Below are 25,013 nucleotides of genomic sequence, written 5' to 3'. Positions count from 1 at the left end.
CAGGCGGATTTCTGAGTTCGAGGCCAGCCTGGTCTACAAAGTGAGTTCCAGGACAGCCAGGGCTATACAGAGAAACCCTGTCTCGAAAAACCAAAAAAATAAATAAATAAATAAATAAATAATATAGAAAAAACAAAAGGAAACAAAATCAGCATGATTAAGTGCTTGGAACTATAAGGTGTACTAACTACAAAAATCAATGTGGTATTCCAATTCTGCTATAAAACCTATGTTAAAGCTCTCAAAGAGTACTTCAGTCTTACTATTAATTTTTTTTGTTAGAATTTATTTTTAAAAATGCAAGATAGAAGGTATAGTCACTAAAAATAAGAATTTAGTGAGCAACTAACTTAGGACCAGCCTAATAATCTAGTTGGTAGTTCAGGAAAACACTCTGTGTGCACACACACACGTGAATCCTAAACCTTTTAAAACAAATAATAAAGTATTCAAATGTGCTTACCAGTCCTTTCCTAGATGAAAGTCCATCCCCAGTAAGACTCCCTCATGTAAATAAACCACACACCAACAAATACACCCCACTTCTAGCTGATCTAAGGGTGAAGGGAAAACTTGAAAACAAGCATAAAACAACCAATGCCAAACTCACCTGGGTGATTAGAACCTTTGCAGACTTTCAGATGTCTTCCTTACATCCAACTCCAGGACTTTTCTCACAGGAATTACTCTTTATGCACTAACACTTCACTGCTTTAGGTAGTGCTTGACTCGGCCATAGAAATATCATCTTAAGTAAAGCTGACTAACAACTAACAGGAAAAAAATGAAGGTCAAACTAGACAGAAATCTCTTCAAGGGTTAGCATTAAATATGTCAGAGCCAGCAGTCTTACAGAAGAAACAGGCACATACTGACTCAGAGACTGTTAAAGGAGCTTCTACTACACCCCACTCACAGTAGTATTTTTATTCCCCTAATGTATTTACATGCACATGATTGTAGGTACTACAAGAACAATTCTGTGTATCTTTGACTTCCACCATGTGTCTCAGAGACTACACTCAGGCCAGCAGGCTTGACAGCAAGCATCTCACGCCTCAGCCAGCTCACCAGCACTTACTCAATTTGGAGATAATGCCCCCAGTGAAAAAGTTAAACATGTAACAAATCTCTTCATTGAAAACTAAGCATGTTTTAAACTTCCTACTGCAATGCTGATGAACAAGTCATAAAAGATCTTTGCAATTTTAAATGATATAGTGGAAAAGGGGATATAGAGGAAAAAAGAAACCAAATTCAATATTCCCTGAAGTTGTAATATGCCTATCTATCCATCATCTTTAATATAATTAAGATTCCACACAAGGACTTCCTTTCCAAAAAACAAACAAACAAACAAACAAACTTATGAATCTCAAAAACTTTATGATTACAACAGATATATTTGAAATGCAGTATTTATTAGGATTTACTGCCTACCTAAGATAGTAATAAAAATACTGTAAGTCTGACCTGATATTACAAAATCAATTTGTCTTTGTCACGTTGTTTGATATAATAGCTTCTGAAGCATTGTTTCTCAACTGTGATGAGAATACAAGTCAACGGGTGTCCAAGCACATGCAAAACAAAAATCCAAGCACGACCCCAAAGTCCTCCAGAACTCATGAGCAGTACAATCAGAACTGTTTGATTTACCCACATATCAGACGAGAACCCTTCATCTAGTCATAGTAACAATACCCAGTTAGATAGAAGGCCTCAAAAGTGTGTGAATCATGAAAATCCCTCCCCAAGTCCATCGCCTTTTCTGTGGCTTTAATTGCTTCAAATCCTCGTTTTGTTGTTGTTGTTGTTGTAAGCAGAAGGAAAACATGACCTGTTCCCCGTACAGACTTGAGCTGTTTTTCAGCCTCGCACAGACCAGGAACAAACAGCACCTCTTGCTGTAGGCATCTCCTCGCAGCTAAGCTTAACCTCCAGCCCTGCTGGGCACGACATATGACACGATCTCACACCTTCTGTGCAAGCACTGCTTACTTCCCCATATCCCCAATGACACAAAACACCGAGAAAGGTTTCTACTCCTATTTATACTTCTCTGTAAGCAGAAGAATTAAACTCAAAGATGCTACGGACCCGGAATGAGATCATATTAATGGCGTCCTACCCTGACACGTGACCCAGAACAGTATACCAAAGACAACCAAAAGCAGTCTCAGGACTGAACTATGTATAATGCCCTGCAAGTTAATCAGACAGCCTGCAGATTATACAGTAGTCACTGTAACCTTTAAACGGATATGAGAGAAATAAGCAGAACAACTTGAAAGCATTTTTCCTAAACTATGTCTATTTGTTCCTGAACCCAGTAGAGAGAAAAAAAAAAATTAAATTTGCATTCACTCTAAAAATTTTATTTACAAGTTTATGGGAAATTATTAGTATCTAGAGCCATTAACAGACAGTTTTTCTCTCAGAAAGTTAGAATCAAGTTGAGGTAATTTAAATATTGTTGTAGACTTCAGAAGTACAACAGAAGACAAGGTTTCCCCAGTACCCCTGGGTAAATGAGAAGGGCTAGATTCTGAGGAAAGAAAAGACCACTGGGGATCAGGAGGAGGTGACTAGACAATGAAAAGGCACAGAGAAACAGAGGTGGCACACAGAAAAGCTGTGAACAGTCCCAGCTCCATCCTGGGCTCCCAGTGGGAAGACACCAATGCTACAACCACAAGGTCTAGTGCTGTGAGACTATCTACCGCAGACACTTGAACACAAGGTGACAATCTCACGTCAGGAAGGCAGCCACAGCATCTGGGTGAGAGAAGTAGCAAAAGAAGAAGTATGGTTGGGGAATGGTGAGGCTTGAGCCAGCTCAAATATTTACGCAGCAGAGATCTCAGGCTGTGGAGGATGAGGTGGGCCTGCCTGCCCTCTGTGGTAAAGAGCAAAGCCCATGCCCAGGCAGTACAGTGGAGATGGCGGCGCCTATGGTCTTGGCCTCCAGAACTGCCTTACTGACAGTTTGCTGCTGGGTGGGACAGGCAGTGTAGAGGCCACATCTGACAGACTCTTCAGCTTCCACGGCTTCCTTCCTCCTGCACAGTAGTTTGCTGCTGGACAGTGTCTGAAAGCAGTGATCCGGGCGGGCAGAGCCCAGACCCTCAGTTCTCCCCGTCCAGGACAGACCTTGTGCTTCTCATGTCACCAACTATGCAGCATGCTCGCCACCACAAGGGCTGGATGTGTGGACCCCCATTATACAAACTGGAGGGTCTCTGGTGTGAGCGAGAATCTGCCTGCCAACAGGCCAAACAGCTCCTTGGGCCTGCAGTGGGGCACTGTACACAAAGAAGGAGATTATCTACAGTGGGTGTAGCCCCTCAATGGCCTGGCCCTCAGACCAGACAGCACCAACTTCTATCTACAGTGAGAACAAGGGAAAACAACACACGCCAGCGACAACCCAATCTGTTCCCCTCAGTCCTCAGCCCCCAGCCCTGGCTTATTCCAATATTAGAAGATTTTAAAGAAAAAGTCACTAATTACTTGTCTTTCTTTTCGCTACAGTCTCAGTATTTAAATGCTGTGTATGTAGTATTTTTATTTATTTTTGAGAATTTCATGATATACTTTTATCATACTTTTCCATTCCCACTTCCTCACCATCCAGCTTCATGTTCTTACTCTCTTTAAACCTGGAGAAGGGTTGGTGACGGTCAACTACAGCTGGCTGAGCATGAGGCCTGCCCTGGGGTATGTGTAAGTGATAAACTCAGGGCTAAGTCCTCTGAAGAAAACAGATTTCTCTCTCCCAGCTACATCCTACTTAGCTTTGATGTATCTGAACTCCATTACCACTGTCTTCCTCAGGGGCGTTCCTTGTTCTGTCTGCCTTTACTTAACTGTACGGCTGCGTCCTTCCCTGCTCCTCCTCACATCAGTTTTATAATAAAATTTTAACATCAGAGCTTACTTTCAGTTATTTTTGCCATTTTTTCCTGGCAGTTCTGGGTAGGCTGATCGCTCCCTTTAGTGGATTTTTACCGTGGTTCTGTACCAGTTTCTCCTTGTTGTTACTGTGACAGGGGTTTGTTTTCTCCTTTCTGAAGAGTCCTGAGGCGTGGGCTCTTCTGAAGGATGCTATCTAAGGCCTGTCTATGTAACTGCTCTATTGCTGTGAAGAGACACCATGACCAAGGCAACTTATAAAGGAAAGCATTTAATTAGGGGCTTGCTTATAGTTTCAGAGGGTGAGTCCAGGACCATCATGGCAGAAAACATGGTGGCACTAGAGCAGTAGCTGAGAGCTTGTATCTGATCCACAAGCAGGAGACACAGAGAGACAAGAGACAGAGAGACAGAGAGAGGGAGGGAAGAGGGAGAAGACAAACTGTGACTATGCCTGGGCTTAGCAGAAGCTTTTGAAACTTCGAAGTCCACTCTCAGTGACACACCTCCTCCAGTAAGTCCACACTTCCTGATCTTTCCCCAAACAGTACAACTAACTAGGGACCAAGCATCCAACTCTGTGTCTAGGAGGGCCATTCTCATTCAAAAGCCACCACAAGGCTGCAATATAAAAATGGAAAGGATATTAATTTCAACATATGGATAAATCACAACACAGAAGGATAAATATAAAAAAGTAAGGCAAGTTTACTTCTACAAAGATTCCTGACTCTTTAATAACTGAACCCATGAGTAGTGAAACAGATAAAGTGCTAAGGATTCTACAGTTCAGTTTAAAGACGACTCATAAATGAATCCATGAAGAAAACATGTGAACACAAGATTTAAGTGAGAAATCTAAACATGTGGATGAGAAATTCAACAAAGAGGAAGATTCTGGAGGGACAATTATGAAATCCTTAAAACTAAAGTTCAATAAGTCAACCCAAAACTCAAGTCAACCACCAAGACACTAGACCTCTTAGAAGAAAGAGTTCCAAGGATGGACAAAAGGCCAAGGAATTTTAACACTGAAGTATAAACAGGAAGAGGGAGAGGGTGGGACAGGGAGGAGGCGGCAGAGGAGATGGGGAAAGAGAGGGAGAAAGTAAGCATTAAGAGAGAACAAGAAAGCAAGTGGTCAGAAATGGCCACCAAAGACCAAGACTCTTAGGACAGTACTAAGAGGCCAAACCTATGAATCAGTAGAGAGGATCAGTGAGCTAAGTCGCAGACTAGCGATGCAGTAAATCTAGTCAATGAAATTACAACAGAAAATGTCAGAAATCCTAGGAATGAAACAGATATCAGAATACAAAAGCATCCCCCATGTCTGACTATAGTTAAAACGCCAAGAGTACAGAACAAAGGAAGAATAAGAATGCTGAAAGCCACAAGGAAGGAGTGTCAGATGACTTATAAAGGCAAACAATCAGGAGAACAGACTCAGCAGACATCCCAAAGGCCAGGAGAGCGTGGGCCATGTCATGAAACAAAACCATCACCCAAGGTTACCATATCAAACAGAGCCAACCTTTAAAATCAAACAGACCTTCTGTGAGAGTAAAGCAATTCCCAATCACTAAGCCAGCCCTGGGGAGAGCTCAGGAAATAACAAACCGTACTGGGAGATGAATTGATGAATTGGGGAGGAGGGACAAGCACTATTAGTAAAGCAAGCCAGCCCAGTGTTAAGGTGAAGAACAAAGAAATTAGCACACTTTGTCTAACAATTCTAACTATAAATGGTCTTTAACTCTCCAATTAAAAGATTAAAAAAAACACACACACACACACAGCTAACTGAATTACAAACAAGAGCCTTTGACGTCTGCAAAACAAACTCAGCCCATGGCAAAGATACTCAGACTGAAAGTGATCAGAGAGGAAATGTTTGCAGTAAATGAAAACTTAGACGTAAGCCCAAGTAACTATACTACCATCCAACCAGGCCAAGTTCAAAGCCCAACCAAGTCAGAAGGTACAAAGGTCACTCTATATCAATGAAAGGAATACACCACTAAAAAGACACAATGACTGCAAATACAGATGCACTGAGTATTAGCATACCCAATTCCATAAAGTGAAATTACTGGACAGACAGAGGGACACAGGTCCAGGTACGGTCATATAGGTGACCTCAATAGTTCACGCTCCTCAAAAGACAGATCAAGCTGGAGTGGGAAAAAAAAAAAAAAAAAACAAAAAAAAAAAAAAACGGCAAAAAAAAAAAAATAAAAAAAAAAATAAATCTCAGTTAAACTATACCACACATCAAAACTTAACAGAGCGCCTATGGGATAGTCCACTCAAAAGCTGAAGCGTACACATTCTTCCCAGGAGCCCATGGAACTTTCTCCAAAATAGATCGTATCTTAGGCTATAACGCAAGTCTTACTATAAAGGAACTGTAGTGCTTTCTTGCCATCAGACTGTAAGAGAAGGAGAACAGAGATCAGTAAGGGAGTAGAAACTCTACAAGACCTTGAGAAAAGAACGGTAAGAGTGTCTGAGTGATCTGGAGGGTAATGACAAAATCAAGAGGGAAATTAAAATGTCCCAACAATCTAGGCCAGGCATGGTGGTGCACACCTTTAATCCCAGCACTCTGGACGCGGAGGCGGAGGCGGAGGCGGAGGCGGAGGCGGAGGCGGAGGCGGAGGCGGAGGCGGAGGCGGAGGCGGAGGCGGAGGCGGGCAGATCTCAGTGTGTTCAAGGCCAGCCTGTTTTACATAGTGAGTTCCAGGACAGCCAGGCCTATGCAGAGAAACCTTGTCTGAAAAAACCAAAATATGTTCATGAGTAAGGACTGGGAAGATGGACAGGATGATCAAGGAACACTGTATTCATGTATGAAAATGTCATCATGAAACCCATTATAGGTGTATAGAAATGGCTCAGAGTGTTCAAAAACAAGCAAACAAACAAACAAACTTGCTCTCAATCCTGACATCCTGAATTAGAGACTCCGACCAGAGCAACCAGCCCCAAACTTTCTGCATACGCTCGCCATTCCAGCAAACCCTCCCAAACTCACAAAATAAACAGAAAATTTATTATTTTATACAATACACGTTAATGATTTTTAGCTTAAATTTAGAAGCTTTCAAAGTCATCCATTTTTCTTACAAGTACCTACAATTAAAAAAAAATCCAAATAAAATTTTAGGTAGAATACATCCTAAAGACTGTCAGGTCTGGCCTTTTATCAGTTTTCCTGGTGTAAGTCAAAGTGATAAAATATGATTTAAACAGCAAAGAGGTGAAGGAGTGAGCTTCTCCTCTTACAGTTTTTCAGTAGTCACTTAAAAAAGAAGATCTCTATGGAAGTGCTAGATGTTAGTACTGTCAATGGAATAACGTCTATTCCCTTTTCAGTGTATTCTGTAACAGGAAAGCAGCCAAGTGGTATTATATCCCAGAATGTTTGAGACATTTATATATATTAATTCATTCAACCATTAATGGTTAACAACATTTTTAAAATGATCCTCATTTTATACATAAGACACTTACCAAGTAAAGAGTTAAAAGCCTAGAGCAAGTTACAACAAGTTAGCTGAGAAGCCGTTTGAAGGGCAAGAGATTTTAAAAATGCTTGTCCATACACAGTATGATCCAGCACAGAACAGAATAAACACATACCTTTGCTCAATGAGCAAGCATGCACTGGCTGGGCCCTTCATAACCTCTTTCTGTTAGGAGTTCTAAAACTCAGCACAGTTCATGCATGGTGGTGGCACATGAGAGACAGAAGCAGGTAGCTCTCTGTGAGTTCAAGGACAGCCTGGTCTCATAGTGACTTCCAGGTAAGACGGGTATATAGCAAGAGACTCTGTCTCAAAAAGATGAAAAAGTCAGACTGGAGAGATGGCTCAGTGGTTAAGGGCACTGACTGCTCTTCCAGAGGGTCTGAGTTCAAATCCCAGCAATCACATGGTGGCTCACAACCATCTGTAATAGGATCTGATGCCCTCTGAAGATAGCTACAGTGTACTCATATAAATAAAATAAATAAATTTAAAAAATAAATAAATAATGAACTAAATTTAAAAGTCAATAAATATAAAAATTAGCAGAAAAGAATGCACCAGCTGGTTTCTTTGCTTTTTTCAAGTTTATTTTTACTTAGAACGAGTATTCCTTATACTATGAACTCAGCCTCAAGTGCATCTATACAGTACAATTTCCTAACTGTTCTAATTATTAGCCATATATTCTGAGCACCTTGGAGATGAGAGATATTTGCTAGAAGGATTATATAAGTACTAGACAAAAATGCAAAAGAGGGATATAACTTTAAATAAAACAGAACAAAAATCACTCTCCTGAAGTAACTTGTAAGCAAGACACACAGAGTAGTCACTGCTTAGTACATTTTGTAAATGTAACCAAATTATCGTGTATTAGTCAGGGATCTCTAGAAAACCGAACTTACAGAAAGAATCTCTCTCTCTCTCTCCACATATAGAAAGGGGTTTATTAGGATGCCTTACAGGCTGCTGTTTAGGAAGACCAACAATGACTGATTATGAACAAAAAGTCCAAAAATCCACTACTTGCCCTGTTCATGAAGCTGGATATCTCAGCTGGAATCCCAAATAAGTGGGTGCTAATGCCAGTAAAGGGATGGACTTGCTGTCCATGTGAGAGCGAGCAGCCAGAGCTTTCTTCTTCCCTGGCTTCGTATAAGCTTCCAGCAGAAAGTGTGGCCCAGATTGAAGGGTGTCTTCCTGCCTCAAAGTGGACCTTCCTACTTCAAATTAAGCAAAAATCCCTCACAGGTATTCCCTCCATTTGGGGGTTTTGGTTGTATATGTAGTCCAGTTGACAACCAAGGATAGCCATCACATAGCCCAAAATACATGTGACAAAATGTAACATATTTCAGGTAGTATTATTGCCAGAGAGATATGTTACAAATGTACATTACTTTAATTACTTTATTTTACTGCCACAGGTTGGTATTGCCCTTCCCATTTTACACAAGGAAATACATCCCAAGTCAAAGAATGTGACTGAGATTAATTATAGTAACAGTTAGGAGACTTTACCACACCCAAACAGAGTTTATACAGAACTAAATGTATTTATTCAGTGACAGTCAATTCCAAAAGTAAAATCTAGTGAATGTCTATTAAAGGAAGAAAAGGCCCGTATGCATGTACAACCCACGGTCCAGCCAGGAGTCATTTTGCTCTAAGTCAGTGGTTCTCAACGTTCCTAAGGCTTCAACTCTTTAATACAGTTCCTCACGTTGTGGTCACCCCAACCATAAAAACCATGCTACTTCATAACTATAATTTGCTACTATTGTGAATCATAACGGAAATGTCTGTGTCTTCTATGGTTTTAGGTAACCCTTGTTGAAAGGATCAAACAACCGGGAGAGGGGTCAGGACCCACAGGCTGAGAACCACTGCTCTAAACCAAAGCTTCCAAAGAGCAGACTAGGAAATCTTTGTGTGTGTGTGTGGGGGGGGGGGTGTCAAGCAATTTTCATGATAATGTAAGAATTTGTTGGCTACTTACACTTGATACTTTCAGGGAGAGGGGAAATCAGCTTCCTTCAATAGAAGTTGATGTTGGGCATACCAACCGCATCCCAGGGCAAGGGGCCCGTTCAGCAATAGCCAGCCAATACAAAGGAACCCTGCCTTTTTTTTTTTTTTCCTTGCTTTTATTTTGTTTTGTTTTGCTTTTGTGTGCTGGGGGTGGGGGGGCTTTTTGTTTTTAATTTTTAGAAACAGAACGGTTATGAAGTGGGAGGAGATAGAAGAAAAGAGTTGGGGGAAGGAAAATATAGTTCATGAAAATTTTAAATGAATTTTTTAATTAGTAAAAATTTTAAAAATGGTTTAAGAGTATAAAGTCCCCAACTAACAACAAAACAAAACAATAAATAAATAAAACAACATTGAAAACCCACTTCTCTAAAGCTGTTTCTAACCAATCTTCAAATCCAAAATCTGATCTTCTGGACTGATTTATTCATCAGGATTTAAGTGGGCTTTATAAATGAAAGCTTTTGCAATATCATAAACTACTTAAGGATGGAAACATTTAAAAATAAATCCTCTAGCTACTCAACCAAAAAAAGTATCAGCTTGTCAAGCAGACCGTTTCTCATTATATGCCCGTGTCTATGTATACGTTTCTTTGGTAGTACTGGGCCCTTTGGTCAAATCTGGGGCCTTCGATGCTGGAGCGCAGTCCAGGAACTGAGTTGTATGAGAAGAGTTCTGAGAGCTTACAGTGCGTTCTCATGCTCCTCCAGGTCTGATAGGCCTGACTTTATCTCAGATCCCTCATTATTGCTTCTGTTGTTAGTCAATTAAGTGTTTATATTATCCCTTACATGTCTCTATGGAAAAACATGACTTTGCCACATGAGGCTTGTCCTTGTTTACAGCTTGACAATGAGAGAACTTTACTCAGATGACCCTTCCCTTTTCTCTCCCTCTCCCTCTCTCTCTCTTTATATTAAAGATTTATTGATTTATTATATGTAAGTACATTGTAGCTGTCTTCAGACACACCAGAAGAGGGCGTTAGATCTCGTTACGATGATTGTGAGCCACCATGTGGTTGCTGGGATTTGAACTCAGGACCTTTGGAAGAGCAGTCAGTGTTCTCAACCGTTGAGCCATCTCTCCAGCCCCCAGGTCTTAACCCTACGACTATAGATTTGTCTGAGGCTCTGAATAAAGTTGGCCAGCGCATGAGACATTAGTCCGCCTCACTGACTGGCTTCCTTCTCCCAGATACTGGTAGGTAGCGGTGGCACTTGTATACTTTAGGTAGGCACTAGGCTATCCATCTCCAGCTCTCTTGTTATTTTAAGACAGAGTCTTAATAAATTGTCCAGGCTGGCCTTGCCGTCCTTCTATAAACCTAGGCAGGCTTTGAACTTGTGATCCTACCAGCCTATGATACCAGGCCCCGTTCACTGAACAATGTCTAAATTCGCTATATTCTATTTCCTAATCAGCATAAATGTTCTTAGAGTATATATCACATTAAGGCAAGCGAATGTATGTCAGTCTACCAAGCTGATAAGACTGCTTATGATTATAATGCTGTGAGCACATCCTATGAAATCTAGCCATCACCTGTCCTTTTAATTACCTCTCAAGGGACTGGAGAAATCACTCCGTGGTTAAGAGCACATACTGCTCTTCCAGAGGCCTGAGTTCAATTCCTATCGCCTATGTCTGGTGGCTCTAAGAGATCTGACACCTCCAGCCTCTGCAGGCTCCTATACTCCTGTTCACATACCTACAAGCCAACACATACAGGTAAACATAATTTAAAATGCACAGTGAGATCTAAGCCAGCCAAAGCTACACAGTGAGACACTGTCTCCCCCTCCCCCCAAAAAATGCATCTTTTAAGAATAGATTTAATCACCCCTAAACTCTAACAGCAAGAAATTAAAGAGGGCCTAATTTTAATAAGTAAAATTACGCAATACTACGTAATTACATATTTTAAAGGACATATTACAGCTACCATGAGAATAAGGTGTTAATTCCAAGCTAGACCAAATCCCAGCCTGAGAGGGGAAATGGATATGAAGGCCTGCCTGGCCCTAGCCAAGGCACCTTTTGACAACTGAAGGTGGCTGGGAGAGGACACTCAAATTTCTCTAAGAGTCACCCTGATACCACCGCACTCACATCCTATGTATGGGCAGCACAAACTGGACTTGATCGGTCAAGAAAAGAGAAAAAGAAGAGAACCAAAGGTCAGGTGGATAGGGAAGGAGAAGGACTCTGGAAGGAGTTAGGGGCGGGGACACGTTGCTCAAAGCATGTTCTATCAATCTCTTAATTGAAAAAAATTAATAAAATGCAAATCCACATTTTTCAATGAACAATACTATATGTTTTCTTTTACATGTTTTAAAGGTACATCTCAGAAAAACTATTTTCAAGATACTTAGGTTGGTTTCAGAGGAAGGGAACAAAGAAAGCTGTGTAGGCAACTTTCTGCCCGTTGTCTCTGAGACACAAGTGGACCGAACAACTGTGCATGGTGTTTGGTCACTCTGTAATTTATGACACAATAGTGATTTGTTACTTTTGCTAGACTAACCCTTTATTAAAGCCTACGTAGGATAAACTGCTGAGGAGTGGCCAACCTTCCTCAGCAACAGGGAGCCTTGGCAACGCACTGCAACTGCCGGCTCTCTCCAGTCTGCTGGTAATGCGTTTCGGTAGGAAAAGATCACTCGAAATATTCTAAAGAAACTGGACTGCTCTTCCAAAGACTGTGCCAGTTGCCCTCAACACTACACAACTACATTCACTCCAGGAAATTTGTGTATGATGTGGAGCGGGTGAGCTAAAATCGTCCACATTACTTGCTGAGCAGAGAATTAGAAATAGTTCACATACCAACCTTAAATTGGAGAGGAAGAGAGCATAACAAGACAGCAGTTAGCGGGCGCACTCCTCACACGGCCTAGAGCAGAGAAGACAGGACAAAGAAAGTGTGTGTTGGGCTAAATTCAACAGCTACAATTCTGCTCCTCCGTTTCCAGTTTTAATTTATTTGTACCTTGTAGTACCAATTCTACCTTCTTAGGAAACTTCTGAAGGTTAAACAGGGAAGTGATGTAGTCGGTCAGATTAGTACAAACTAAAGCAAAAAGATGCCCAAATAAAGACGTTTTCAATATACAAAGGAAAGTTTCCTATGAGGACACTAGCAAACATTTAGGACAGTCACACTTGAGGCTAAGGATGATGATAACACCTGTAATTCCAGAACTCAGAAAGCACAGCAGAATTCATCGAAGTCTCTAGGCTAGCCTGGAAACAAGATAATGAGGGTAACCTGGACTATATAGGAACACCCTGTCCTGGACAGACGGACGGACGGACGGATGGATGGATGGATGGATGGATGGATGGATGGATGGATGGATGGATGGAGTAATGCTTAAATTAATCAGAACTCTGATCAAGATACTTCAGGCTGACTGAACTTTCTATTAAGTAGAATTAAATGAATTCAGCTTAGTAATTGTCTCCATGAGCCTAGAATTATTTCTCACTGCCTGTTCAGTGTTGACCCTCGAAATCTGAGACGTCAACATATCCCTCCCATGGTGAAAGGTTAGTTGTAAACAACTCTGGCGTTAATGGTGAAGGTTTTACAGCATACAAGAAATTTTAGGCAGCAGAAGGTGAGAGCAGGTTTTAGAGTAAGCCTAACCTGACAACTGATTCTTGACTCCTTCACTGGGACACTGAAGAGAGCAAAGAAGGATGCTGAGAGAACTGTGCTCTCTTCCCCCTTTAAAAACAAGAACAACCACCTCAGAAGAACGTGAGATCGAGTAAGAATTGGTTTATGGCAATATATACATATGATGCTCCAACTTTGGGAATATATAGTAGAAGAAGGTGTTGAATGTTATAGTTTTATATATATCTCAGCCATGAAACGTGTGCACTGCAGAAGTGAACACACAAGCACATAAAAGGGAAGCCATGCTGAATAACTGCCCTACCCTATCTAGTTTGTCTATGTACAACAGGCTGCCTGGACAATAACCAAACTTCCTACCTACTAGCAATGTATTTCTCAGAATATGACCACATCATGCTAACCAAGCATGGCTATGTTAGCATGTCTTAGTTAGGGTTTCTATTGCTGCCACAAAAACACCATGATCAGGAAGCAAGTTGGGAAGCAAAGGGTTTATTTTGCTCACACTTCTAGATCACAGCCCATCACCAGTGGAAGTTAGGATAGGAACTCAAACCGGACAGGAACCTGGAGGCAGAAGCTGATGCAGAGGCCACGGAGGGTGCTGTTTACTGGCTTGCTTCCCCTGGCTTGCTCAGCCTGATTTCTTTATAGAACTGAGGACCACCAGTGCAGGGATGGCACCACCCACAATGAGCTGGGCCCTCCCCCATTGATCACTAATTTAGTATATGCCTTAAGGCTGGATCTCCTGGAAGCATTTCCTCAAGTGAGACTCCTTCCTCTCTGATGACTCTAGCTTGTGTCAAGCTGATACACAAAACCAGCCGGAACAGAGACTTAGCTGACTTCTGCTCTACTTAAGCTTTCTCTCCATCTGCACACTTCACATCAGCTTTGCTGGACAGTCAAAGCAGCAGTTTTAGTCAGCAAACGGAAATGTGCCTTCACACTGATCAATAGTACGTTAGCTCTCAACTGTGCTTGATCAACCCCAAATCAATGGCAAACCAGAACCCCCTACCTCCAACTTCTGATGACCTTTCACCCAGACCACAACTGAGTACATGTGCGCAACCACACTCATAGGCACACCAACACACCCTCACATGCTTAGCCTTAAAAATTAAGCCTGGGTCGTAGAGATGGCTCAGCAGTTAAGAGCACTGACTGCTCTTCCCAAAGTCCTGAGTTCAAATCCCAGCAACCACATGGTGACTCAACAACCATCCATAATGAGATCTGACACCCTCTTCTGGTGTGTCTGAAGACAGCTACAGTGTATTTATGTATAATAATAAATAAATCTTCGGATTTGCTCCGGAGTGAGCAGGGCTGGAGCGAGCGGGGTCGACCGGAGCAAGCAGAGGTCCTGAATTCAATTCCCAGCAACCACATGATGGCTCACAACCATCTGTACAGCAACACTGTACTCATATACATAAAATAGATAAATAAATCTTTAAAAAAAAAAAAAAAAGCCTAAGAGAAGGAATGCCCTCAGCAAACCTAAACAGCACCTTCACCTCTCCTTCCCTGTTTGAGTGTTTGACCTCTTCCACCATGCTACGTATATATGTATACACGGACACACAGGTGGGGTGGATATGAAGGCCATAGGACAACTTCAGGTATCATTCCTTCAGGTGCTGTCCACCTTGTTTGTGGACACGGTCTCTTACTAGACTGGTTCTTACCAAGGAGACTAGACTGAGTGCCCAGTGAATCCCAGAGGTCAGCTTGTCTCCACCTTCCTAGGTTAGGATTGCAAAGGTGCATCATCACACCATGCCTGGCTATTGGTTTTTGTTTTTTGTTTTTAATTTAACATAGGTTCTGGGTATCGAACTCAGGTACTCATATTTGCAAGACAAGCAGGCACTACTGAGCTATACCCGCCCCCTTCTTCATCATTCTTAGAAACATTTTGGGGGAAGACTCTCGGAGAGATGCTTCAGCAGTTATGAACACTAGCAGTTCTTCCAGGGGACCATGGTTTAACCCCAGCACCCACATGGTAGCTCACAACCATCCCTAACATTAGTTCCAGGAGACCCTGCCCTCTCCTGTCTGTCTTGAGCACTACATGCATGTAGTACCCAGACATGCATGCAGGTCAAACATCATCAATACACATAAAGTAAGAGATTTTAAAAGCACTTTTCCTAACATCCAAACACCACCCTATCAGTTCTGTACTCTCTCATTCTCTCTGAATTACTAGCTAGCCACACACGCACATGCACATGCACACACCACTATAACCATTAAATACCAAAACTCGTTTGTTGTTGTTGTTTTTGTTCTTGTTTTTGTTTTTTCGAGACAGGGTTTCTCTGTGTAGCCCTGGCTGTCCTGAAACTCACTCTGTAGACCAGGCTGGCCTCAAACTCAGAAATCCACCTGCCTCTGCCTCCCGAGTGCTGGGATTAAAGGAATATGCCACCACTGACCAGCAACACCAGACCTCTTTAAAGCTCACAAATTTTTCTTACTGTTTCCTTCTAAGAAAAACACATCCAGACACATGGTTTCAAAAGCATCTATGTAATAACTCACTATTTTTTCCTCTGATTCTGAACTCGTTTTTGGCTACAAACTCATATTCAACTGCCTGCTTGAGTGTCAACAATACCAAGTTAAGGTTGGACCTTGTTGCTGAGAAGGAAAAGGTCAGCATCAAAGCAGCCATCAAAAGGCTGAGTTGTCTTTACAGATGGGACCAAAAATCTGACTTTTTATAAACACATTTTCAAGCTTGTACTGGTTCAGAATGGGTGCTAACAATCCAAACTGTCTACACTAAAGTCACAGGCTACACGAACCACCGAACCACCGGCAGTCATCTGTCTGCAGTAAAATGACTTCACTATTCCAGGAAACTTCTAGTGGGAAGATAAGAGTTTCAAATAACTTCATTGTTCATTTCAGGAACTTCCCAAAAAAACCTCATATAAACCGACATCAGTCTACTCAGTTTCAGTAAATAGCAGGAATTGATTGTTCGAGTTCCAGCTGTTTGATTACCTCACCCCAAAGTACTTGCCTTGCTGCCTGTGTCAATCAAAACTTAAACTCTATCATGATCCTTATGCTAATTCCTATCAAGCCTAGCATTGAATACAAATTGCAAACCAGCCTCCCGACACTCAACAATCCAGTTTCGCTGCCCCTGCTAATCATTATTTCATCATGTTGCCCCCATCACCCCCCACAGACACTACTAGCTCTGTAAGGAGGGCACTCCTTTACTGGCATAAGTAATAAACTCAACAGCCTATTTTTGGTACCATTCTCCAGGCGAAAACATTCCTAAAGCACTACTGGACAACTTCCCAAATGTCTATTAAGAATTCAGTTCAGCAATACTGGATTCATTCTAAGCCCTGTTGGAAAATTTGAATACCTTTGTAGAAGGCTATGCTAGATCATCACCCTATATTAGACAGCATCCAACCACACAACTAGCTTCAATGTCTTAATAAGAGTTAATTGGTCCACTGATTAAGTCCCTAATTATCAAATATACTAACAATATCACAATGGATATAATAAGTGAGGACTTATAAGAAAGATAGGAAATACATCAGAGACAAATTTACTCATTTAAGGAAAAAGAATCTGAGAAACACAATACGGAAAAATTGAATACATAAATAATCACCAATAGCAGAAAACGACAAAAGAAAAATATGGTACAATTTAACAGTGAAAGAAGCTGTAAAACCATTTATAAAACGTGATTCACAACTGAGAGAGCTTCCCCCTGAAGTCTTCTACAGAACGTTAGCAAGTCCTATCCAACAAGAGTAAATGCAACCAGATGTGGTGAGCTATGCCTGTAATAGCACTTAGGATGCTGAGGCAGGAGGACTGTCATGATTAGACCTTATCTCAAATGCACACAACACAGGGTAGAGAGACAGACTCAATGGCCATTTTGCTTTTGCAGATGATCCAAGTTCAATTCCCAGCACCCATGTCAAGTGGCTCACAACCACCTGTAACTACAGCTTCAGGGGTACCAATGCCTCTGGCCTCTTGGGGTACCTGCATTCACCTGCATATACCCTCCCTAGCCCCCCACTCACATAATAAAAATTAATCTAAAAAAAATAAAGAGTAAATGCATGAACGTTTAAAATGTTTCAAGGGGCTGGAAAGATGACTCTTCAGTAAAAATCTGATAACCTGAGCTAGTTCTTGGGACTCTCATGATGGATGGGAGAACAGTCTCCCAGGCGCCCCCTGACATCCATACATGACCCTCTTTTTTCCTACCACCACAGATACACAGATGTAATAGTAATAATAAAAGATGTAAATGCCAAGGACACTAAAGTACTAAATGAAGTATTTAGAACTTAAAATCTAAATGTGTAAACAGAAGCTTTCCCAATGCTAGTCATTTACTTTAAGGGTGTGGCCCTGGTAGGTCCACCTTGCTCCACTAGATGGACCACACCTGTGTTTAAATGGGCAGCAAGAATTGGACTCAGTGGTCTATTTAAGAGACAGAGACATAGAGACACACACATAGAGAAACAGGAAATTGACAGGGGAAGAGGTAGATGGGTTGAGTATGATCAAACTATATTCTGTGTGCTTTTCAAACTCCCAAATAATAAAAAGTAATGTACTTAAAGAAAACAGAAACTTCACCTCAGAGGGCAAAAACAAAGAATTCACTTAAAAACTGGTTGTGATGTAAGATTTCCTAATTATATTACTAAACATAAAAAATTAGCATGAAAACAAGTCTCAATTTTTCAAAAGTCCATAAACAATCTTTAAAAAACGAACAAACCAACCAAAGCTCAGATCACACATAAAGTGCTCATCTTCTAGAGAACCGAACCAAAAGGGAAAGGCCAAAGGCCCAGAAGAAAACTAAAGATCTTAAAGGTTCGTGGATGGGGAGGAGACAATGCCCCATAAGCCTATGAAATAAACTATCCCACATCACTAGTAAGATGAAAAACATGATAGTCTGAATTCCAACAGTCCTCATCTACCAAACTAGTAAATTCCAGAAGCCCAGCTACAAGACAGATCAGGACTCCAGAACTCACAAAGTGGCAACAAGGCAATCTCTATTGGAAAAATGCAAGTATTTATCATTTCTAAATAAGCTTTTTAGAATCACTGTGGATTCACAGGAAAACACAAACGCAGGACACAGAGTTCTCCTGCACCTCATACACAACTGTCTGCTATCCACATCTTACATTGGAATGGCACCTCTGTCATAGCTCGTGAACCAACGCTAATACATTATCATTAACTGAAGTCCACTATTTAATTCCATTTCCTTGGTTGAAATCTAATGCACTCTTTCTGTTCTAGGATCCTATACAGTTTATAATGTACTGCAACAAACACACATCCTCAGGTTACTCCTGGGTATGACAGTGTCTGACTTCCCTGTTTATAATGACACAAACAACTTGATCAGCACCATCAAGCACTGCATAGAATGTTCCTCAACTGGAATCTGACTCATGTTTTCTTACAATTAAACTAGTGTTACCATTTGCGGGATGGAAAAATCACAAAAATGAAGTGCATTCTCACCACAAAATATTATCAACACATTTATAATTGTTAAAGCTAACTCTGACCACCTGACTAAGGTAGTGTTTCTCAGGTCTGTCCTATGCAATTTATTCTTCCCCCAAATTCTTACAATGCACTCTTTAGAAAGAAATTGCTGTGTGTAATTTACACTTAAGAAGTAAGGAATCAGGCAGGATGTGGTGGCTGTGCATGCCTCTGGTCCCAGCCCTTGTGAGGCAGGTGAACCTCTAAGTTAGAGGCCAGCCTGGTCTACAGAGTGAATTCTAGAACACCCGGGGTTATAGGGAGAAACCCTCTCTTGAAAATCAAAACAAAATTAGAAGTAAGAAACTGTTACACATGCATGGCTTCATTTATAAGTTGAAATTCTGCACAAGAGATTTACATCAGTATAAATCACAATATTACTTTATATTCTGGTTAACTGAATACTAATTTATTTTGGTCTCCTATTATTCTGGTACTGGCCACTGTGCACTCTTCCAGCAGGGAGCTGACAAATAATGCAGGGTGTTTAAATATTTCTTACACACTGGTACTGTAAGATGCCATGGGGTCACCTGAAATGTTCACTTCTTTCCCAGTCCAAGGAGTCAGGCATTTCTTTAAGAAAGCCTGGTTCCTTTGATTAGACAGGTGTTAACAATTGAGAGCTACTGTGAGCGGAGCACGCTCATTCCTACCGAGGTACCATTGCTTCTTACACCATTCAACTGACGGGGCAAGAGACACATGGGATTCCTTCTCAGACACATGCACTGATTTGTGTGTGTGTGTGTGTGTGTGTGTGTGTGTGTGTGTGTGTGTGTGAGAGAGAGAGAGAGAGAGAGAGAGAGAGAGAGAGAGACAGAGACAGAGAGNAGAGACAGAGAGACAGAGACAGAGACAGAGACAGAGATAGAGAACAGCATTTATCTATATGGAACACAATGCTCTGAAGCTACATTTGAACATCAACACATACACAGCTGCTTATCTTAGGGAACAGCTAAGAATCACACTGTATGTACAAAGGATGAAATCACAGCACAGTTACAGAATGGAATGGCTATTAATAAAAAAAAAATTACCTAAATATGCAAAGATCTCCAGCATAAATTATTTATTAGAATATATCACGTGCTAAAAACGTTCCTCATAAACTTGAATGTAGCAGAGGTATTTCAAGTCAAACTCAAGTTGAATTTAAAATACTGACATGCACACAGATGGTGTATTAGCTTACTCCCGTATACAATTTAACTGAGTCACTATTAAATGAACAGTATTGCTCAGGCGTCTGCAGTAGCAGGGAGGTGATCATGCACAGAGCCGCAGTATTTGTCTTCTTTATCATAAAGTAGGCCATTTATAGTTTAATAAAAGAACCCATCACGTCTATATTTTTGTAAATCTACTGTTCATATCTTATCCCTCCACCTCCCTCCAAAAAAATGGTAACAGCAACTTGTAACAGATAAAAAGTGGCAGTGTTTACAAATTCAATACTCTTTTCCAAGTGTTCCTGAGACAGTAAAATAATCGTCACGTCTCTGAGGTGGAGTACACTAGAGCAAAAGTAGCATTCTCAATATGCACTGCAACCACTGCCGCTGCTTCTGCATAGCAACACGTTACAATACTGTAACTATTCAGCCACCTAGGGGACTGTAGGCCACTGTTCATAAAAGCTTCCCAAGAATTTTATTGTTCAGGTAGAGGATTGGTGGTCCATGCCTTTCATCCCAGCACTTGGGAGGCAGAGGCAGAGGCAGGAGGATCTCGGTGAGTTCAAGGCCAGCCTGGTCTACAGAGCTTAGTTCCAGGATAAGCCAGGACTACACAAAGAAACCTGTGTCAAACAAAAACACAACACAACAAAACACAACGTTTAACATGTAGTTTATTCAATAATTGAATAAAATCTACGCTCCTTCCTGGGTGTGGCGGTAAACTGGCCCTGTCTCCCACAGGCTTGGATACCTGAACCTTTGGTCTTGTGCTGGTGGCTCTGCTCAGGGAGGTTATAGGGCCTTTATGAAGTGCAGCCTTGCTAGAGGAGGCGTATCGCTGGAGATGGGCTTTCACAGTTTATCGTTTTGCCCCCACTTCTAGTTTGTTTTCTGCTTTCTGCATGTGGCTGAAGGTATATTCTCTCAGCTTCTTCAGCTGGCCTTCTCCACCATGTGCGTCCTTCCACTATTACGGACTCTTCTTCTGGAACCATAAGCCCAAATAAAGTCTTCCTTTCATACATTGCCTTGGTCTTGGTTTTTATCACAGCAACAAAAAACTAACATATACTCTGGGGTGTGTCTCTCTTGTCTCTCTGTGACTTCATCTATAATACCCTCACAAGCTACCACTCCTTCTTCCTACTCACCAAAGTCAGGAGTCATGTGGAGGAGAGACACTATTTTATGTGAGTGAAGTGAACTCATACTTGAGTGATGTTCCCGTGAAGGCCAGGGACAACCTTGGGTAGGGACAACCTTGGGTGCCATCCACCCGCTTGCCATTTGTTTGTTTATTGTTGAGGCCAAGTGTCTTGCTGGCCTGCAGCTTACCAACAGGCCTAGACAGACATTTTTACATATATATGTATATGTATATGTATACGTATACGTATATGTATTTGTGTGTGTGTGTATGCCTGCCTGCCCTGCCTATCTATCTATCTATCTATCTATCTATCTATCTATCTATCTATCTATCTATCTATCGAGAAGGAGACTCTCTCAGGTCTGGAGTTTCCCAGCAGTCTAGCCTGGCTGATTACAGAGCCCCAGGAATCCCCCTGTCACTCTAAGTGCATTCCATCATGCCAACTTTCTTACGTGAACTCTGGGGGTTGAACTTGCATTAAGTGCTTTAGCAACCAAACCATGTCCTTAGCCCATATTTTTGGAATTTATCTTTCTGAAAAGGCCCAGAAGAGATGTCCGCTCATATTTTGAAAAGGACATAAAATCCTTTCTCTCATTGCTATCTTTCTTTTTTTACATGCATGCAAGGCAATGTACTGACTGAACCAGCTCCCTAGCCAGTCCCACTCGAATGCTCTTTTGCCCCCAGGAAGGGCTTCTTTTCCCTAAGTAAACCAATAATGTTTTACTGAGGTATTCTTGAAATAGTAATACCTAGGAAATAAGTAGAAGAAAGAATGCTCCAATCCTGATAGCAGACATACTCTGAGTATAAATTTGATAATAAAAAGACAGTTTTGAAAATAAAATTACAGATCAACATCCTCGGAGCTGAGGAGAAACTGCAGTCTTTTTTTCCATAAACATTTATACCACCCTTCAGTCTACACTTTTTTTTTGCCTTCCGTTTATAAATGGACAATAGAAAAACCTATGTAAGAACATCAAAAGATTATGTGGAATGAGTGTCTTAACATACCAGATTGGAAGATATAAGGCACCAATAATTTTAAAAGGTGAAATAAAAAGTAGATGGATTACCAAATATAATTGTCTCCAGATTAAAAACAAAACAAAAAAGCGCCACACTTTGGAACAAAATAAAAGTTTTTAAAAAAAGAATTCCAGGATTGAAGAAGAAAAAACTTCAACACCCCTGCACCAAATGCAGAGGATATCTTACTACATGCCAATTTATGAAGAACAAGTGTGTGTGGTGTATTTATATACGTGGTGTGGTGCCATGATGCACATGTGGAGGTCGGAGGACCACAGGAGTCACCTTTGACCTGTGTGACACAGGGAGAAGCAGACATCAGACTAGCTGCTCTGCAAACCTCCTGGGACCCCTGCTTGCAGCTCCTACGTCACCACAGTAATAATGAGATGCAAGAAGCAAGTCACTTTATATATTAACAGGTTAGATTTCTTCATCCCTTTGACAGAATACTTGACATAGACAACTTAGGAGAGTAAAGAGTTAAATCTGTGGTTTCAGCAGCATATTTAGATCACAGCAGGAAAGGTGTAATGGAGCAGCTCACACCAAGGCAGACCAGAAGCTGAGTACACACTAACAGGAAGTGGTCAGGGCAATCATAGCACCCAAAATTATGCCCCCAGTGGCCTACTTCTTCCATGTGGTACGACTTACTGTAGTTCCACTACAGCCCAATAGCCTAAATGGATTAAACCCATTCATTGGGTCACAGCCTTCATTATCTAACCATCTCTGGAGACACTCAGACAGACACCCTGGTGTGTCTTTACCAATGTTCTAATATGTCTCAATCTAATCAAGATGGATTGTAACAATCAGTGTCACGAATATGGCTTATCAGTGATGATACTGGTACAGTAAGTAATACCAGAAAAAGACTAATAAGCTTTCATTTGAGAATGTGACTCCTAAATATCTAGATGCCCTAAGAAATAGGGTTGTGGGGGAGAATAAATGAAATATGAAATGTGAGCATTTGTCAAACACTATGAAATGGTTAAAGCTCTTTTGATAAATCAATGTATAAACTAAAAAAAAAAAAAATCATAGCCTTAAGAATTATCTGCTACCTTAAAAATGTTATATTATAAAAATTATCTTAAAAATACAAAACTATTTGTGAAAAGAAGACAGCTGGGGATATCTGAAGTTGATGAGCACTGGGGGCGGGGGAGGGGGTTCAGACTAGCTACACTACTGTACGTTTTAAAATTAATTTTCAGAAGCATAGTAATTAAGACCAGACAGACAGCCACAGAGAGACCCAGTGAGAAACAAACTTAAAAGAGCAGGAGTGTCCACTCCGTGAAGTCAGAATAAGATAAACAGAACAAACAGCTTCATACAGAAACAAGCATCTTAACGCTTTCTCCCCAAACTGGCAAACCTGGAAGGGTTTGAGTAAATAAAAGACTGAAAGATAAAGTTTAATATCATTTTGTCTTTACTCTAAATTTAATTTGTATATTAGTAGTAGCTCTGTCCCTTAGCATGATGCTAAAATTCAAGACTCTCCAAGACTTTCATAGAACACTAGAAATCTGAGCCAGGTATTTTGATTCAGTTGTTCCGGAAGAGAGCTGGAGACTACCCTCGAGATATAGGCAGATACAGCCAAGCAGGCAGGCTGGCGGACAGACAGACAGACAGACACACAGACAAACACTGTGGACTTTGTTTCTACTCAACAAGACTATTTTTAAGGGTCAAGTTAAATCCACTGGCCTAGAACAAAAGATAATTGACAGGAATACAGAAACAGCATGCATCCAAGCAGATTTCATGACAAAGAATAAAAGGAAAGGTCAATTTGTCTTTAAATTAGTTTCATGAGTAATTCTTCTATTTTGCTTTTTGAAAGCCTTGAGAGTAGCACACAAGGGTTGTTAACAAGAATAAATTCTGTCTCAAATGTTTAGATGCCAAACAAGGGGGAAACCCACAAGGCTAAGGAAGGGGAATCGACTGCAAGGACATTTGCCTGGCCCTAAAGAAACACTTCTTCCAAAGTGTGCTTGCCTGAGGTAAAAGCCTCTTTATTCCTAGACTGCTGGGTAGGAAGCTGCAATGAGCCTGATGTGGTGGTGCACGGCCTTAATCCCGACACTTGGGAGGCAGAGGCAGGCGGATCTCTGTTAATCTGAGGACAGCTGGTCTGCAGAGTTCTAGGAGAGCCAGGGCTTCACAGAGAAACCTTGTCTGGAAGGAAGGAAGGAAGGAAGGAAGGAAGGAAGGAAGGAAGGAAGGAAGGAAGGAAGGAAGGAAAGATGGATACAGAGAGGGAGGGGGGAGAAGGGAGGAAGGAAGAGAAACAACAATGAGTATACTAGATGACTTAGTCCTATATTACACACACACACACACACACACACACACACATACACACACACATCCAGCGTGATTTTCACACTGGGCAAGAGCAGGGAGGCATTTTAGAAAAACCCAAGAGGTATGAATAGTTTAAAAATCCCATACTATTTTGATTCTTTTGTCCTTATAAATCACTGATTAACCTGAACAGATCAGATCTCTATTATATTACCAAATACAGTGCTCACTCCATTATTTCTGAAGTAATACATGTAATAATTTTGACCTAAAAAAATGACAGAAATATTAATGAATCAAGGCTATATAATAAGTTGAGATATTTGAAAAGCTCTAAATCTCATAAACTGTGAAAGTTTACTTTTAAATGTTACATTTTTATCAAGATGTTACCAGACCATAACCACTGCTTTATAAAATAAATGTACTAATTATAACAGACCTACACCAACAAAGGTATAATTTAAGATTCAGCTTTAATAGTCCTTAATTTTAAAAGGAGAATGCTTTTTAATTTAATTATATTGGAAAACAAATATATTTGTTGCAGGAACAATATTAAAGCCTTG

General features: G+C 40.9%; 1 protein-coding gene across 2 annotated transcripts in view; it reads right to left on the bottom strand.

Moving 5' to 3' along the window:
• Cdk17 (cyclin dependent kinase 17) overlaps positions 1 to 25,013 on the bottom strand; it is a 78,007-nt gene that overhangs the window by 44,828 nt on the left and 8,166 nt on the right. Inside the window, exon 2 of one of the 2 annotated variants that reach the window (XM_029482418.1) lies at positions 12,319 to 12,381. The exons of the other annotated variant lie outside the window; for it this stretch is intronic. The gene's annotated coding sequence lies outside the window, so the exon portion shown is untranslated. The remainder of the gene's footprint in view (positions 1 to 12,318; positions 12,382 to 25,013) is intronic. 2 annotated transcript variants of the gene reach the window in all.

The sequence above is a fragment of the Mus caroli genome, chromosome 10 (assembly GCF_900094665.2).
Source record: "Mus caroli chromosome 10, CAROLI_EIJ_v1.1, whole genome shotgun sequence".
Classification (NCBI taxonomy): domain Eukaryota; kingdom Metazoa; phylum Chordata; class Mammalia; order Rodentia; family Muridae; genus Mus; species Mus caroli.
Note: the sequence above shows the minus strand (reverse complement) of the source record. Positions and strands in the feature narration are given on the sequence as shown.